Raw genomic sequence first — 15,720 nt, forward strand, 5'->3', positions numbered from 1 at the left:
TCACACGCTGAATACCCTTTGCAGCCTTCCACTGAAATAAATGAGAATTGATCCTATACTCTGCTGCTGCAGGGGCATCTCAGGGCGTTGGATAAGATTAGATTTGATGACGTTTATTGTTCTCATGAGATGAAGTTCTTTTCCCAGCTCACATGGTGAAACATTCACAAGACAGTGAACATGCTAAACATCTTCACAACCTTAATGCCCAAAGTTTTAATTCCCAGATTGTCATGGACAACATCTAGACAGAGATACATACGGTTGACGTAAAAGGTACCCCTTTTACGTCGCTTTCAACGTTCAGGGTAGTCCCAAAAGTCCCATGAAATGGGTCTTGAAGCTCAAATATGGCATCTCAAACTCTGTTACCAGTGGCCTGAGGGCAGAGTGTTATAGTGGTTATGATTAGTATTTAGTTAAAAGCTAAAACCTTGCTGTTTGGAAGGTTGTATAGGAATGACAGCATGGTGGCTTCAGCTTTGCTTTGGGCCGAGATGTTCCCTTTCTGCCAGCCATGTGTGTGTGTCCCACTTCAGGTGTCAATTTCTTTTCCATTCCACTTTTCTCCACTGCTGCAATGTAGCTGGAGGTTTTCGTTGCTATACGACGAACTAACCAAACAACTGGCGGGTGCCACCGCTGAAGCGTGTAACCTTTGAGGTCAGCCCACGGTTTGTGAATGGGCCACCTAAATGTCTCATTACTCTGACCCGGGCTGCTACCACTGTCAGTCACTGTGGGGCCCTCTTGGTTTGCTGAGCAAATGTTTACGATTAACCCTTACAAGTGCCTTCAAGGGGTCCCTTTTTAAGCCTGTAGTGTCAGGGGCGACAGATAGTCGAATGGTTAGGCATACACCACATAAGTCCCTGGTTTGACTCTCGGGTGTGGCAGACCATTAGCTGCATTTTATTCCCATACTCTCTCTCCCAGTTTCCTGTCTCTCTCTCTCTCTCTTATTGACTATCAATAACACCCCCCAAAATTGTGAGAAGTCGGTAGTGAAAGAAATCAGAGACAATTCAGCAGATTATATCCATACAGATGTGCCACTTCAAAACTTCACATGTTACTGTTCTTTCCCTGAAAGTGGCCTGAAAAGGCATGTTTTCCTCCCTGTTCTGCCCTTAAAATTGCACTGTTTTGCCCCTGAAAAGAAGTTGTCACTAAACCCCCCCCGTTTTTCCCTTCAACAGACACCCATATGCATGAGAACAAAAGAATGTGTGTTGAGAAGGTGTCAGACTCATTATGAGGCGAAAGGTGATTTGAAGAGTTTCTCAAATTAATTAGCATCATAAAAGCAGTGATCATCAAAATAATTCATCATTTTAAATGCCCTTCTTTGTCCCTCTTATTTCCCTGGGAATCCCCTGAAAATGTACTGTCTTGGCGATGGCAGGACATGTGAAGTTTTGAAGTGGCACATCTGTACATACCTAATCCATTATACCTTTGCATTTTGATATTCATACTTTATTGCCTGATATGCTTATTGTTCGCTTGGAAATTTCAGCAGCAAAATACACTAGAACCTCTCCATTAATCGCAAAGCCGGCAAGACCACAGACATACCGAATAAATCTGAGTTATGGCCCCCCCAAAAAAAGGAAAACTCTGTGAAATAAACCACAGGCCTTGTTAGCCACATGTGATGACAGTCCAGCCCTCAGATTGTTGGAGTTCTCCCAAGTTTCTCCCAATCAGTCTGCACACTGCATCCTCCTGGGACGTCCCAGTGAAGAGCAATGGCCACCAGAACCTCCAGGCTGCAGCCTGGAATGCAGACGCAGGCACAGATGTGTTCCATTAACCAATGAGACAGAGGAATTGCCGCCATGTGTTCTAATACATTTATAGATGGAGAAAAACGTACAGTATAATGGCCCATGCATCTTGGATGATGTTAGCAATTTGAGCAATACTAGTAATTGATCATTTATTTGTGTAAAATGATGTAGGCTACCTTTAGAAAAAAGAGTCTGGGGTAAAAATGGATGGTTTATTTAAAGCATGTGGTTTGTATCATGAGCCAAGCCTTCAAGTTCCTACCTGGGATCCGATCCCCTGCATGTGCAAGCAGTGAAATTCTACTGTTGAGCTACAACAGAAAGCCAGTTTGGCAAGACGAGATATTCCCCTTTGAGTTTCATGCAATACCTCTTGTCAGCCATTAGTGGTCCTATACCCCGATCACAGGATCTGAGTGTCTCAACGGAAGAGATTGATTGATTGATTGAATATTTTATTAGGCATAATGTAAAAACAGCACAAGTACAGTTAATAGCATTTTAACTAAAATGGCAGTCCAAAAAGTCCTTGCGGTCTTGTTTCCATTGAGGTTCTTGTATTCAATTCATAGACTGAGACAGGAGACCACCTCCAACCACCACACCACACGATACCATACCACACCATATATATCATATCTTATCATATATACCATAAAGGACCACAATGGAGATTTGCTCTCAAGGTTTTTTTGTGTCTGTCAATCAATCAATCAATCAATCAATCAATCTACCATACAGATTGGTTCAAATAAAATGTATTCACAGAAGGGTTATTGATTGCCGTTTAAAGACATGAGTAACATTGGGTGTGGATGGAGTGATGTCATAGATTTGGGTGCGGTCGGACCACCAGGACCGACAGACTTTCGATCCCGGGGACCTCGAGCCAAAGTGTAGTAGGAGCCCCTCCTTTATCCTTTATCTTATTGTCACACACACAGACACACAGATACATACTTGCATGAACACACATGCATTTCCACGTGTGTGTGTGTATATACACACGCGCTCATGTTTGTAAAAAGAAAAAGTCAATATAAGAGGGGGAAAGGGCGGCGCGGATGATGGAGTGGTGAGGTATCCGTCCCATCGGTTTCCTCCGGCGTGTTTCGTTTCCAAAGCCATGAGTGAGAGAATGCGCGCTACGCGGACGTGTTTTCTGTAAACAGAGAAATGTACCCCTTCCCCTCTGTGCCCCCCCCCCCCCATCGTGTCCCTTCCCTCCTCTCAAGGGAAGGAAGCTGAGTCTCCCCACCCTGTGAAGGTCAAATCCCTGACAGGCTGGAGATGGAGGCGGCGGAAGGGAGCGTGGCTAATGGTCTGGGTGACTGTCTGTCTGTCTGTCACGACTGGGCTGGCGGGCTGCCTGACTGACTGATGGCCATAGGTGGAAAGTAAAAGTACATTTACTTAAGTATTGTACTTAAGTACAATTTTGAGGTATTTGTACTTTACTTGAATATTTCCAATTACCAATACTTTTACTTCCACTCCACTAAATCTCGGTTCCAAATATTGTTTACTCCACTACATTTATTTGAAAGCTTTAGTTACTAGATCGTTACTTTGTAGATGTTGATTATTATTACAAAAAATACATTAACCACTTCATTTGAAAATAGCCGATCTACAACTCACAGAGCTTATACAGATACTGTAGATCTTTATACAATTGAAAACTTGAAATGGGACATTCTGTATAATGAGTACTTTTGGTACTTTAAGTACATTTTGATGCCAATACTTTTACTATTTCTACATTGCAGTATCGATACTTTTACTTAAGTAAACAATTTGAGTACTTTTTCCACCACTGCTGTTGGGCTGGCTGGTTGGTTTATTGGCTGTTTTTCTGGTTTATTGGCTGAATGACTGGCTGGCTGGCTGGTAGGAGGTTGGTTTCACCCTGAACCCGGTGCAGTGACAGCAGGAAAGGCCAAGGGAACTGTCCTGCCTGCCTCTCTGTGCAGAGGGCAGGATGTGGAATGTCAGAGTGTTAGGAAGCTTCGTACCGTGTCACGGTGAACCTCCCTAAAAACTCCCCTTTTCCATGAAAAAAATGACACTGTATCTTTGCTACAACAAGTGTTTGCATCAAACTTTTTGAAGATTCAACTCCAGGCAGTTACATTTCCTGTTCAGTATCACTATAGGCTTAATGTGGGATGGAATAAAGATGGGTTAGCGACTTCAGAGCTTTTACTCCCGCCCCACTCCCACCAAAAGGGGAAAAAACACAAAAATAATATCTCAATATTATATGTTTTTATTATGATTCATTAGTGTTGGCATAGAGCTGGAGGTAGTTGCAGAGCGGAGGATGAAAGACAAATTCAATTGCATCCCGGAAAACCCATCCCATCCACTGTGAAGAGCTATGGCAGAGGGCCTTTAGCCTATAGGTTACAATAAATCTACCAAAGATCAAAACGGAGCGGTTCAGACTCTCCTCTGTGCCAGCAAACTATAAAATGTATGAGAAGAACCCTCTCCCTTTGTCATTTCAAATCATGGACTGTACACCAAGTCGTGGACTGCTTAACAAACTGTTACTAGTTTATATGTGGGGTGATGTGAAGTCACTCGTTTGAGAAAGCGAGCAGCCATAGCATTTCCTTTCAGAGGGAGATGTCAGAAGACATTGTTGTGATGTTGTGGGGCTTGAAGCCAGTCTCTGCATCCTGCATACCAGCACTCATCACTTTTCCAAATGTCATTATTGTAACCGCACGCCACGCCACGGCCGTCCAACGCCAGTTAACTGAACCACTTTGACCCATTAAAATCCTAACAGTTTTCTGAAAAACGTATGTTTCTATATCAGTGGTGTTAAACTTTTTCATGTCGAGGACCCCCAAAATGATATGTATTTGGCTCCCGACCCCGATCTCAAAATATTTAGATTTCACTTTTTCCTTTAAAATGTATATACTGTGGGCCTATATTTAAAGATTTGCATTTTTCAGATTTTTCAAAAATTGCAGATCTACAAGCTCATATTGCAGCACGAGTGACGTCACAAAATTGTGACACACTCATATAGCTAAAATCTAAATTGACACAGATGCTTTCCCGGTGTCAATGGTGTCAGAATAGGGATGCCAGATTGAAAGTGGTTAATACAAATAGCAATAACTTCATGAACCCTCACAGACTTATACACTATGGCTCGTTTATAGGAATTCACTATGGCTCGTTTATAGGAATACACGATGGCTCGTTTTGATGAATGGACCAACGTCAAAGGTTAAGGACACACTGTAGCTAAGTTTGTATTTCCACGGTCATGTATGACATGTCACATGAAAAAAATGAAATAGAAATAGATTAAACATTTCTCTGCTATGCTTGTTTTCATGTTTTCTCCATCTTGGTCATCTTTGTTTTGAGTTCTATTCTTGCCGAATTGGAAGAATACATATTTGTCAAGTGGTTTTATTTTTGTTCACTTCCACTGTGTGCGTTGACAATTTATCATTTAGGAATTTACCAGACGCTCTTATGCAGAGCAACTTACAAGTGTGAAATCAAGAGTAAAATGACATGTTAAATAGTCACAGTAGAGTCACAAAGTAGAGTGCAACAGAACAATGTAGTGCCTCAAAGAAACTAGGACACCAGGTAAACCCAGCATCTGTCTAAAGAACGTGGTATCTAAATAACATTCTTAACATTTGTGGTCAAGCAAAAGCAAATCGAAATAATAAAAAGTTTTTTTTTTGGCATAGTATATATCATATCTAGCAGGTTTGATGGACCTTCCTGGCAGTGGCACAGCCTTTTAAGTACTTCAACATGGTGTAAGACACAGCCAACTGTAGCGCTATACTAAGCTAAGGTTGCTTTTTAAGCCACCCAATAAAAGCCATTCAATGTTTTTTCATGAACTAGTTCCATTTCCATCTCAGGGGTCAGGTTACATGCATTTATATTGTGTATGCACATGAAATTTAAGAGTCTGGCACAGTCTTATACCTTTAAATGTCATTTCCTAATGGGGGGATGGGGGGGGTGAATGGAGAGAATGCCTGTTGGTCAAAGGTCTGCTAAAATAAACATGCATAGTTTCCTTGCAAATGCTCACGTAGGCATGAGCTAGCATGTGCTCAGCTGTAAGGCCCACTCGTGCATAGACAAACATCGAAAAGACATGGGAAAGAGATGATTTCGGGATGTTGTCCAATTCTCTCTCTCTCTCTCTCTCTCTCTCTCTCTCTCTCTCTCTCTCTCTCTGTAGTCCAGTGGTTCTCAACCTTTTCTCACTTGGAATTGTAGGAGTTGTGACATTACATTCTTCTAAATCTTCTTCATTCGTCCTAAAATTGTCACTTCACCGTCATCATGGGGACCCTCCCAAAATCATGTGGGGACCCCCTGGGGATGCACTGCTAGTCTATGCTGTGACCCAGGGATTGAAGCTGTACTATGATAGGTCTACATTCAGCTTCCTTCATCACCCTGTTAGTCACTGGACTCACCCTAACATAACTTTATACAGCATGGGCTTGATGTTTGTTGTTCCTCTCCAAGCCCACGTATTAGTCCGTGGACCCCTATTTGAAAACATTTTTTGTAAGCGACCCCTGTAAGAGAAGATCTGTGTTATACTGTAGATGGGAGATAACAGTGGCGAATGAAACCTATGATTTGAAATGAAACCTATGATTTGAATTGTCATTCTTATACATTCTCTCATTGGGTTAACTTTTCCTCATTTTAATGGGGTCCCCCTGGAACCCCTTCAAGGACCCCTGGGGGTCGTTGGACCGCACTTTGAGAACCACCGCTTTATGGTCTAAAACATGACAGATGACAGAAAGTCTTTTAGTTTTGAATATTCATTTAACTTTGAAATTGTGACTAACACTTTCATAGTTAAAGGTGCTGTAAGTGTTATCTTTCTCCCATTAAAACCGGGAAAGCATCTGTGTCATTTTAGATTTTAGTGTTGAGTATTCAAAAATAGCAGATCTACAAGCTCGCTGCAAGCTTGTACATCTGCTATTTTTGAACACTTTTGAATAATCTCGACTATTGATTTAGAAGGCATCTGTAGAATCGGCCTCAGGTCTTAATAGATTCAAATATTAAGTGTTAAATATTACTGTGCATTTGGATTTTTTGGCCACCAAGCCACAGCCTACACAGAAGACCTGAGGGCGAAGCAAGAGAGAAACAAAATGCTTCACTCAAGGTCCTCAAAGCTGGTTCCTCTGCACGACATACTTCAAGGGGCCATTTCCGAACCACTGTTTTTCCAAAGTGCTCCAACTGAAAGGCCGCAGTGCACGGCTGTTATGCTTTCATTTCAATGTGCTTGCTCAGCTGAAAATAGCTGACACAGCCAGACAGAAAAAGAAAAACACCTGCCAGGCTCATTAATTACAATTTACGAGGAACAGACTTTGGACCTTGACATAACGGCCCATTTCAAACAGTTTCCCCCCCCAAACATTTTTTGGCACATGTTGTAAACAATAACACTTACAATCTGTGTCAGATACTGTATGTTGAGTCTTGGGCTGCCAATACCCCTCAGGACAAATATGTGGTTGTATTTTTTCTCCGTGAAACATCTCTTGCAGATGTTGACTGTGGCTGTTTGGTTGTTCAAGCAAATGCAACATACTCAACGCACACCACACACGCACGCACACTCTCTCTCCGTCTCATGCATGTGCACGCGCACACACATTCTCTCTCTCTCCCTCTCATGCACGTGCACACACACACACATTCTCTCTCTCTCTCTCCCTCTCTCACACACACACACACACACACACACACACACACACACACACACACACCCTCTCTCTCTCTCTCAGTGTGTCTCTCTCACAGACTCACACACACACACACACACACACACACACACACACACACACACACACACACACACACACACACACACACACACACACACACTATACAGTATGTGCAGTATATCACGCACATGCACTTGCAGCTCCTGCTTCATTATTGCTCTCATATCGGTTTTGTTTGACCACACGCTCTCATTTGCAGAGATTAATTGTCTGGCGTTGGGCTGCCTCGGCTTCGCTAAGCTAAATATTTAAGTGTTTGAGGTACATGTGGTCAGCTTCAGATCCCTTGGTGATGGTCCATACTCACGCTGAGTGTGTTTATGTGGGCCCACACAGTAATCACACCCTCTGGCCTCTCTACACACCATGACTTATAGGTGTGTCCCAACCAACGCCAGAGTCACGTGTAGACTATAGTTTCCATCCTATGGCTCAGTGGTTCACAAACCTTTTAGTTTCAAGGACCCTCCCATAACTCTGGGAGGGTACAAATGGAACCAAATGGACCCATACGGGTCCATTTGGTTCCATTTGTACACTCTCAGAGTTACAGGCCTGTGATATGGTCCATTTGGAACACCCTCAAGGAACACTAGTGAGGGTCCCCATGGACTTCACTTTGAGAACCACTGCTTATAGATATTGTGACATCTGTGCCACACCTCTTCTACATCACATGGAGATACATTAACATTAACCCTGGCCTCCCTATTTTGGGATGTATGTCATTATAACTGAACATGTATCTACAATCTCACAATGCGTCAGATTTTTTGAATGCGAATGTTGGCATACATTGTCAACCCATTTAGACCTGGAACACCAGTACGTAACTATACCTTTCAATCCGGGAACCCTTTTGGTGTAGTTGTTGCTGTATACAGTTACATTTTAATATATTTGAATACAAATGTAAGTTTTTCAGAAAACTTCTGAGGATCCGGTCAGGTCAGGATTTAGAAGGCGTTTTTAGAATCGGCCTCGGGTCTAAATGGGTGCACAGTATAAACTAGGAGAGCGTCAGTGAAGTCGAGGGTATCACTGCTGCACACAGGGCAGTACTCAAAGTGAATCCATTGCTTTAAACATTTACAGATAATTAGCATCTCTAACATGCACACAAGAGTGTTGGGGCATCGTCAGGGGTGCAATGCTCACTGGACGGCCTTGCACGCCGTGCAGGACCCTATTTGACCAGGAGCACACGCAGGCACACGCATAGATTTAAAACTATTTCAAATTCACACCTCAACAAAGTTTACAAAGGCTCCCGACTCACCAGGGAATTAACATAGGAATGAGCCTAAATGCATATTAATTGTCATTGTGTGACCTGTAGTGTAGGTGTTAAGCGACGTGCGTGTCACGTCTTTAAAGTAGAGTGCAGCCACCTTCCAATTCAGCATTGCAACACTGGGCATCGTGTACCTAACATAGCAGATGTACAAGCTCCCACCGTGTCACATTGTAACACGCTGTGAGCTTGTATTTCTGCTATTTTCGATTAAGGATAATCCAACAAACTATCCAGTAGCAAGTAGTAGAGGATAGTGGAGCACCAAAGTTGATTTAACTCTTAAGTTCAGTTCGTTACAAGTATGGTCTTACAGGGGACATTGCACTGCAACAATCTTTACTGTTTGTTTAAGGGTGCACTGTCACAAAATGTCTTATTAAAGGGCAAAGAAGTGAATTAAAAGGAGTATAGGTCTGCCTGGAATGCTATAGACTAAACAGAGGAGAACTTTGTTTAGTGGTGGTTCTCGTTAGGGCTTTTGATCGCCCTCCAAATGTCAACCTCAATTATGCTACATAACAGGCACAGGATTAGAGGTTTTCTCCACAATATGACCCTACTGTACCTACTCACTCCCAGGACCCCAAATTAAAACCGGCTGAATAGTGAAACGTGAGTAAATGTCCCATTTGTCAAAAGAAGCATGTGCCGCATTTGGCAGGTAACTGCCCTACAATGTTGTCTCATTTGATCTCTGCTATTGCACTGAAAGAGAACTTATATGATATTTTCGAGACTGTTGGTGTAGTGGGTGTCCATAGACTTCCCTGGGTCCCTGGTAGGATAATTATATAGAAAATATACAGAATATACAGTACAGAGAAAAATAAAGAATGTATGAATACATCAGCACTGAGGATGTACAGAATATAGAGATTAGAATTGCACCTTTCCTGGGTTATTGAGGTAGGATGTATATGTATAATTGCAGCCAAAAATATAATTTAAAGAATATCGACTATATAGAAAATGAAATAGACAAATTAGCTACGAAAGATGTACAGAATATAAATGTGTCACGGGCATGGCCCTCTTCTTAGCCATTGGACTTTGGCTGTGTTTTCTGTTTTGGACATTTCTCTTCCTGTTTTGGTTTTAGTGTTATGTTTTCCTGATTGTTTGGTTTCTGTAGCTACTCTATGTTCACTTTGTTCTGAATTCAGTGCGTAGGTAGGTCTTGTAATTATGTTACTCTGTTCTTCAGCCAGCTGTTGCATCTTATTTTGTAGTATTGTGCTTCCCGTCTACCCTTTATAGCTTTTACCTGCAGTCTCTCCACCCTGATTATTGTTAACCCTATAGTCACCTGTGTCCTGTTTGTGTTCCCCAAGCGGACCAATTTGTATGAAAAAAGTGGATAAAAATCCCCTTTTTTCGTTTCCTACATTTGAAAACAGAAATATATTATTTCAAAAGTATTTCATGAATAAAATCACAAAATCAAATGCATTGCCATGAATAAATTAATAAAAACATTTAAGAAGTAGTGAAAATAGCAGATCTACAAGCTCACAGCGGGGCTCACTAGTTTGGGTCCCACAGGCAAATGTCTAATACTGTACCTCTTTTGGGTCTTGAACTAAAAGGTTTGGGAAGCCTATCCCTGTGTTGATTCAATTGTCAGTTGATTCACCTGTGCCCTGTTAGTCCCTTTGTCTATTTAAACTCCTCCATGTGGTCAGTTCATCATTTCAAGTCATTGTGGGTATCATGTATGTGTTTCGGACGTTTAGTCTTTTGAATCCAGTGTTGTGCCTGGCTATGTTTGACCTGCCCTGTTTCTGGAGAACCTTAGTTGCCACGTTTTGGTGAAGCTTCATTATTAAAACCCTTGAGTTGATGTTTTCTGCCTGACCCGTCTTGCATTTGGGTCCTATATACACCACACTCACCTTGACAGACAAAGAAAGAAACAGAAAAACAGATCAGATGGGCAGTATGAAATACTACAGATGCATGATGGTGCGTGGTCAAAATAGCAGTGGGATGAGGCAGTTAAACAGCAGCAGACGTAATGACTGAAATGCATGGTTTAAGGAAAATGGCAATGAGTGAGCAGCCGATATAAAACCAAACATGAGAATAGACATTTGCAGTGTTTCCAATGCTGCATTTGACTTTTGCAAATGAAGGTAAAGACAGTTGAGTGATTCCGTACAGCACATCCCCTGCCCTGGGTTCACGTAGGGTTCCTCCCACACCAAAAGACATGCATTTAGCTTCTGCACACTTTATAGAGACACTTTTGTAACCCTTCGGAAAAAGTGAAACAATCCTCATATAGTTTCTTTGATCTTTGCAGTTTGTCACCCTTGGTGGTGAAATTCTTACAGCATTAACCGTTCCTATTTTGGGCAGGTCCTTATACAGTAGGTGAACATTTTCAAAAAGGTTTTACACATCTTCAAAAAAAAATCCAAAATGTTTTCAAACAGTTTCAAGAATTTCCCAAAAGAAAGTGAAAATAGAAGATTATTATTATTATAGACTATGTGTGCCTCACAAGTCACGACACATTCGTACGTCAAAGTATAAAATAGGGCATAAGTGGTTAAGAACACTCCAACACACATGGAAGCGATTATGTGATAGTAGATGGCCAGTAATTGCTAAAACAATAAAGACAAAATCACATGAGAGCTTTGGATTTGCTTGTCATCACACTTAGCATCCAAGAAAAACAAGCCACGTGAGACTCAGGGAACATGGCTTAAGAAATGCCAATAAAACAGAGAATCCTCAGTGCTCATATATCACCATTTCCCAAACTGTGGGCATGTTTGGGTCGCGGACCAAGTTTTATGGATCTACTATATCTCCTTTTTTCCCCATTGCCTAAATCAAAATAAATAAATATATTATTTCAAACGATTTAAAAAAGTTTAAACAAAAATAAATCACAACTTTTCATCAATTATACATTTTCTAAAGTATTTTATAAATAAAATGAAGAAATGTAATAATTTCCATAAATACATTTTTACTTTTTTTTAAGGAAGTATAGTGAAAATAGCAGATCTACAAGCTCATAATGTGGTGCAAAGCAATGCGTTGTGAGCATTTAGATCTGCTATTTTCACTAGTTTGGGTCCCCGGCAAACGGCAAATTTCTCTTTTGGGTCTTGAGCTAAAAGGTTTGGGAACCACTGTCTTACGATCTCCTGCAGTTTGGTCTTCGGATTGTTGTGAACACAAATAGTTTCACAAAGCCCTCTTCGGTTTGTATATGACTTATATGACAAAAGCAGTGGCTCTGTAGATGTTGCAATGTTGCATTCATCTGAGATCCCAGGGTCTAACTAGTACCTCATTATACAGCCAGAATGACAAGGACACCGGGTGAATACAATTAACTTTCAATTTAGGCATTTAGCACGCATGCTTTCATTCAGAGTGACTTGAAAAAAGTCCAAGATTGGAGCAGTGCTGCCATTAAAGGAGACACACCATGAATTTAAAAAAAATATTTGATATTTAATATCATATGGTGTATGTCCCTCAAACCATTTTCAAAAGGTTTGAGCCTAAATCAACACTCAGATATACTTATCCCAAGTCAATTCTCTCAGGCTTATAAAGCACTTTCAGCTGCAATACCAAAACGTCCTGTTGGGCAGAGGGGTGCTGTACTGCGGTACTGAGCAATTCTGTCTGTCAAAATACATGGGCAGAAAGTTTCGTGATGTAAGCAAACTTGCCATTCTGAGATGGCCTGTTTAGACACGCCCATTCTGAAAATCTCTGAAATGAGAATGAATGACTGAATGTTAAAAGAAAATATTTTTTGGGGTACAAGAGACACTGGGAAGCCCAAAAAATACCCAAAAAATAAAAAAAAGTGAAATTCATGGTGTGTCTCCTTTAAAGGTGGGGTAAGTGATTTGTAATTATTCAAATAATTGCAAAATGGGTCTATGTTCTGATAGTGCTCGTTACTATAGAGTGTCCTGTCCATATAAGGAGTCTCCATGTCTCTCCAGCTCTTTATAAAACAGAAAATGCATTTTCGTTCCAGTTTCAGTTTTATTTCCAATTGTATCCAATTAGGATAGAGAACTCAATCAGGATATAGATTAAACAAGTGAAATTGGAAGTGATGACACTAAGAAATGAGCAGGCAAAATTAGAACTGGAACACTATACAAATGAAGCTTAAAATGGGTACTTTCTCCTGATTGCCTGAGATTTTGACACCTACCAGAAAATGTATTTTCTGTTTATTAAAGAGCTGGAGAGACGGGGAGACTCCTGTTACTGAACAAACACTTTATAGCAATGATTACTATCAGAATATAGTGCTTTAACCTTTAAAAAAAATACTTTTTGTTTTAACCCAAAAATATCACTTACCCTACCTTTAACATTGACCATATGAACCGTAGCACCCCTCTTCAGGGCATGTCAAAATAGGTGAACATTCAGCAAAAAAGGGCAAACATTCTGTGAAAATAACAGATCTACAAGCTCACAACGCATCACAACACGACACGTTGTGAGCTTGTAGATTTTTTTTTTCAGCTAAGAGATTTGGTGTAGAGGGAAAAAAGGATGGGATCTGGTAAACCCCTGAGGGAAATTAAGTAGATATCGGGGTAGGAGTTGGTGGTTAACAGCATGATATTGTCTGTGGTGAAGGAATTGGAGCGCTAGAAGGACATGGATATGCTACAAAGTCATTTTAATGATAATTCAAATAGGACCTTTCAAAAACAGGTTTACAAAGTGCTTCACAGCCATTAAAAACAAACATGAAATATAAAAGCAATTTCTAAGTAACAGAGATTAGTGCAGACACAAAGATGGTAAGTTCAGGTGTGCTTGGGATTTTGTGGAAACCACACATTCTTAGTAGTCCAATATGTACAACTATACAGAAAATTATGAATATTAGATTTTATTTACTATTAATAGTTATTTGTGCACACTCAAGTTCTATACCCTAAACATGTAATATATATTTAACCATTTTCAACCTGGCATCCCTATTGTGTCCTTCTTTTAAATATAAAAAATAGCAGGTCCATAGCAGTGATTTTAGATTTTTTTAATGAATACAGGTATAGGCCTATCTTGGAATCAGGTGGCACAAAACATTTGGCAACCACAGGGGTAGAGGGACGGGTGACTGAATAGTAGGCTCATGGTTGAGGGACACAGTCTGTAGAGGTGGGTTTTCTGACCCTCAGATAAGGTCCGCTTTGCGGAGAGACTCTGCAGATATCATCTGGTTCTATAGGACCACTAGGTACCTGAACTACCCTGAACAGGGCTCCCTCGTAAAAGAGATCTTGTATCTTGTATGTCACCTGTATAAATTTGAGCCTTTAGCTATAAAATGTAATTTATATAGACCATATTTGTTTACTAACATTTAGACTGGACGCACAGGTGATTGTTTCACGCAATCAATTTCCAACCTGTTGTTTCGGGGTGCGCTGGTTTCAGCACACCCCAACCCCCTCTTGTGTGTTGGCTAGTGAGGCGCGTCCTAGCGAGACCTGATAGAATGGGTTTCATTGCGCGCATACTGGTTGCACGCATACTGGTTCTCATCAGTGTGACGTCGTCTGTTAAGGGGTCTATAGCATGTTATGTAGACAGATGCCAGGTTCATTTGTTGACCTGGCATCCTATAGTGTGTATAGTTAGGTGGTACAGAGAAAGAAACCATCCTTTCTTTCTCTGTACCACCTGTTTCACCAATAAAAGATAGATTAAAAAAAAAGTGTATAGTTTCAATGTACAGATTATAGATTTTTTTTTATATTATACTGTTTAGACTGATGATAGGGTCTTGGTTTACCTATGATACTAGATTATTACTTTTTCTATGCATTTGATGTATTACCTCGTGTTTACCTTGCTTAAATCACTCTGGATTAAGAACGTCTGCTAAATGCCAAAATTGTAAATAGTGTAAATAACGGTAAAATAAACTATAACTAAACTAGGATGTCCCATAGACTGAATTATAAGTAGGACAGGGGTACCTGAAGAGGTCGGGAACCATTGATCTAAAGTGGACTACAGTAGGCTATGTAGTGTATGTACAGTATACACAATGTTTTAAAGTTGTGTGCCTCTAATCCTCAAACTAACATTATTATGTCTGCTTGGGTGCAGACACCCAGAGGAAAGGGAATCTGTCTGGGAACAAGCAGAGAAAAGCCATAAGGCTTTAGCTCATTTAAGCAGAAAGTACAAAGTTGTTTCTCAATACTTGACCTGAGTTTTAACAATAAAAGCAGCATTTTAAAACCATACAAGCTCAGCAGCGGTAGCTCAAATTGGACTATGTTGCAACATTGATACAACATTACCCGTTCAAGTCCAATGTCCACTTTGCAGCTTCAAGTAGGATATTTTTGCAAGCCAGCATCCAAAGAAAATATACAACACATTTCACTGGGTGAAAAGCAATGATTTTGGGAGGGTATCCCTCAGGCATACCCCTGATACTTAAGGGAGTATGTGTGTGTATGCTGCCCTCATTCATTAATGTACCACCTCCCACATACCTCCCACATATTCAGGTGTATGTACCATTTCTGAGACCTTCATTTGCATGTCTGCCAGCAAGGACCTCACACACCCACCCCTCCCACCCCTCTCACCCTTCCACCCCAACCACTTCTGAGCATGTGCAGAAAACTACATTTGATTGGAAGCTGTGGCTTATAACCCCACCCACCCACCCCACATTCTGCATGCTAATTCTTGTATAAACCCCCTAGTTTATACCCCCCCCCCCCCCCCTCAGTGGGAAGGGTGTTTAAAGCCCCCCCCCCCCCCCCCCCCCCCC

This window comes from Gymnoscopelus microlampas, assembly GCF_963454915.1.
Source record: "Gymnoscopelus microlampas genome assembly, chromosome: 14".
Taxonomy (NCBI): Eukaryota; Metazoa; Chordata; class Actinopteri; order Myctophiformes; family Myctophidae; genus Gymnoscopelus; species Gymnoscopelus microlampas.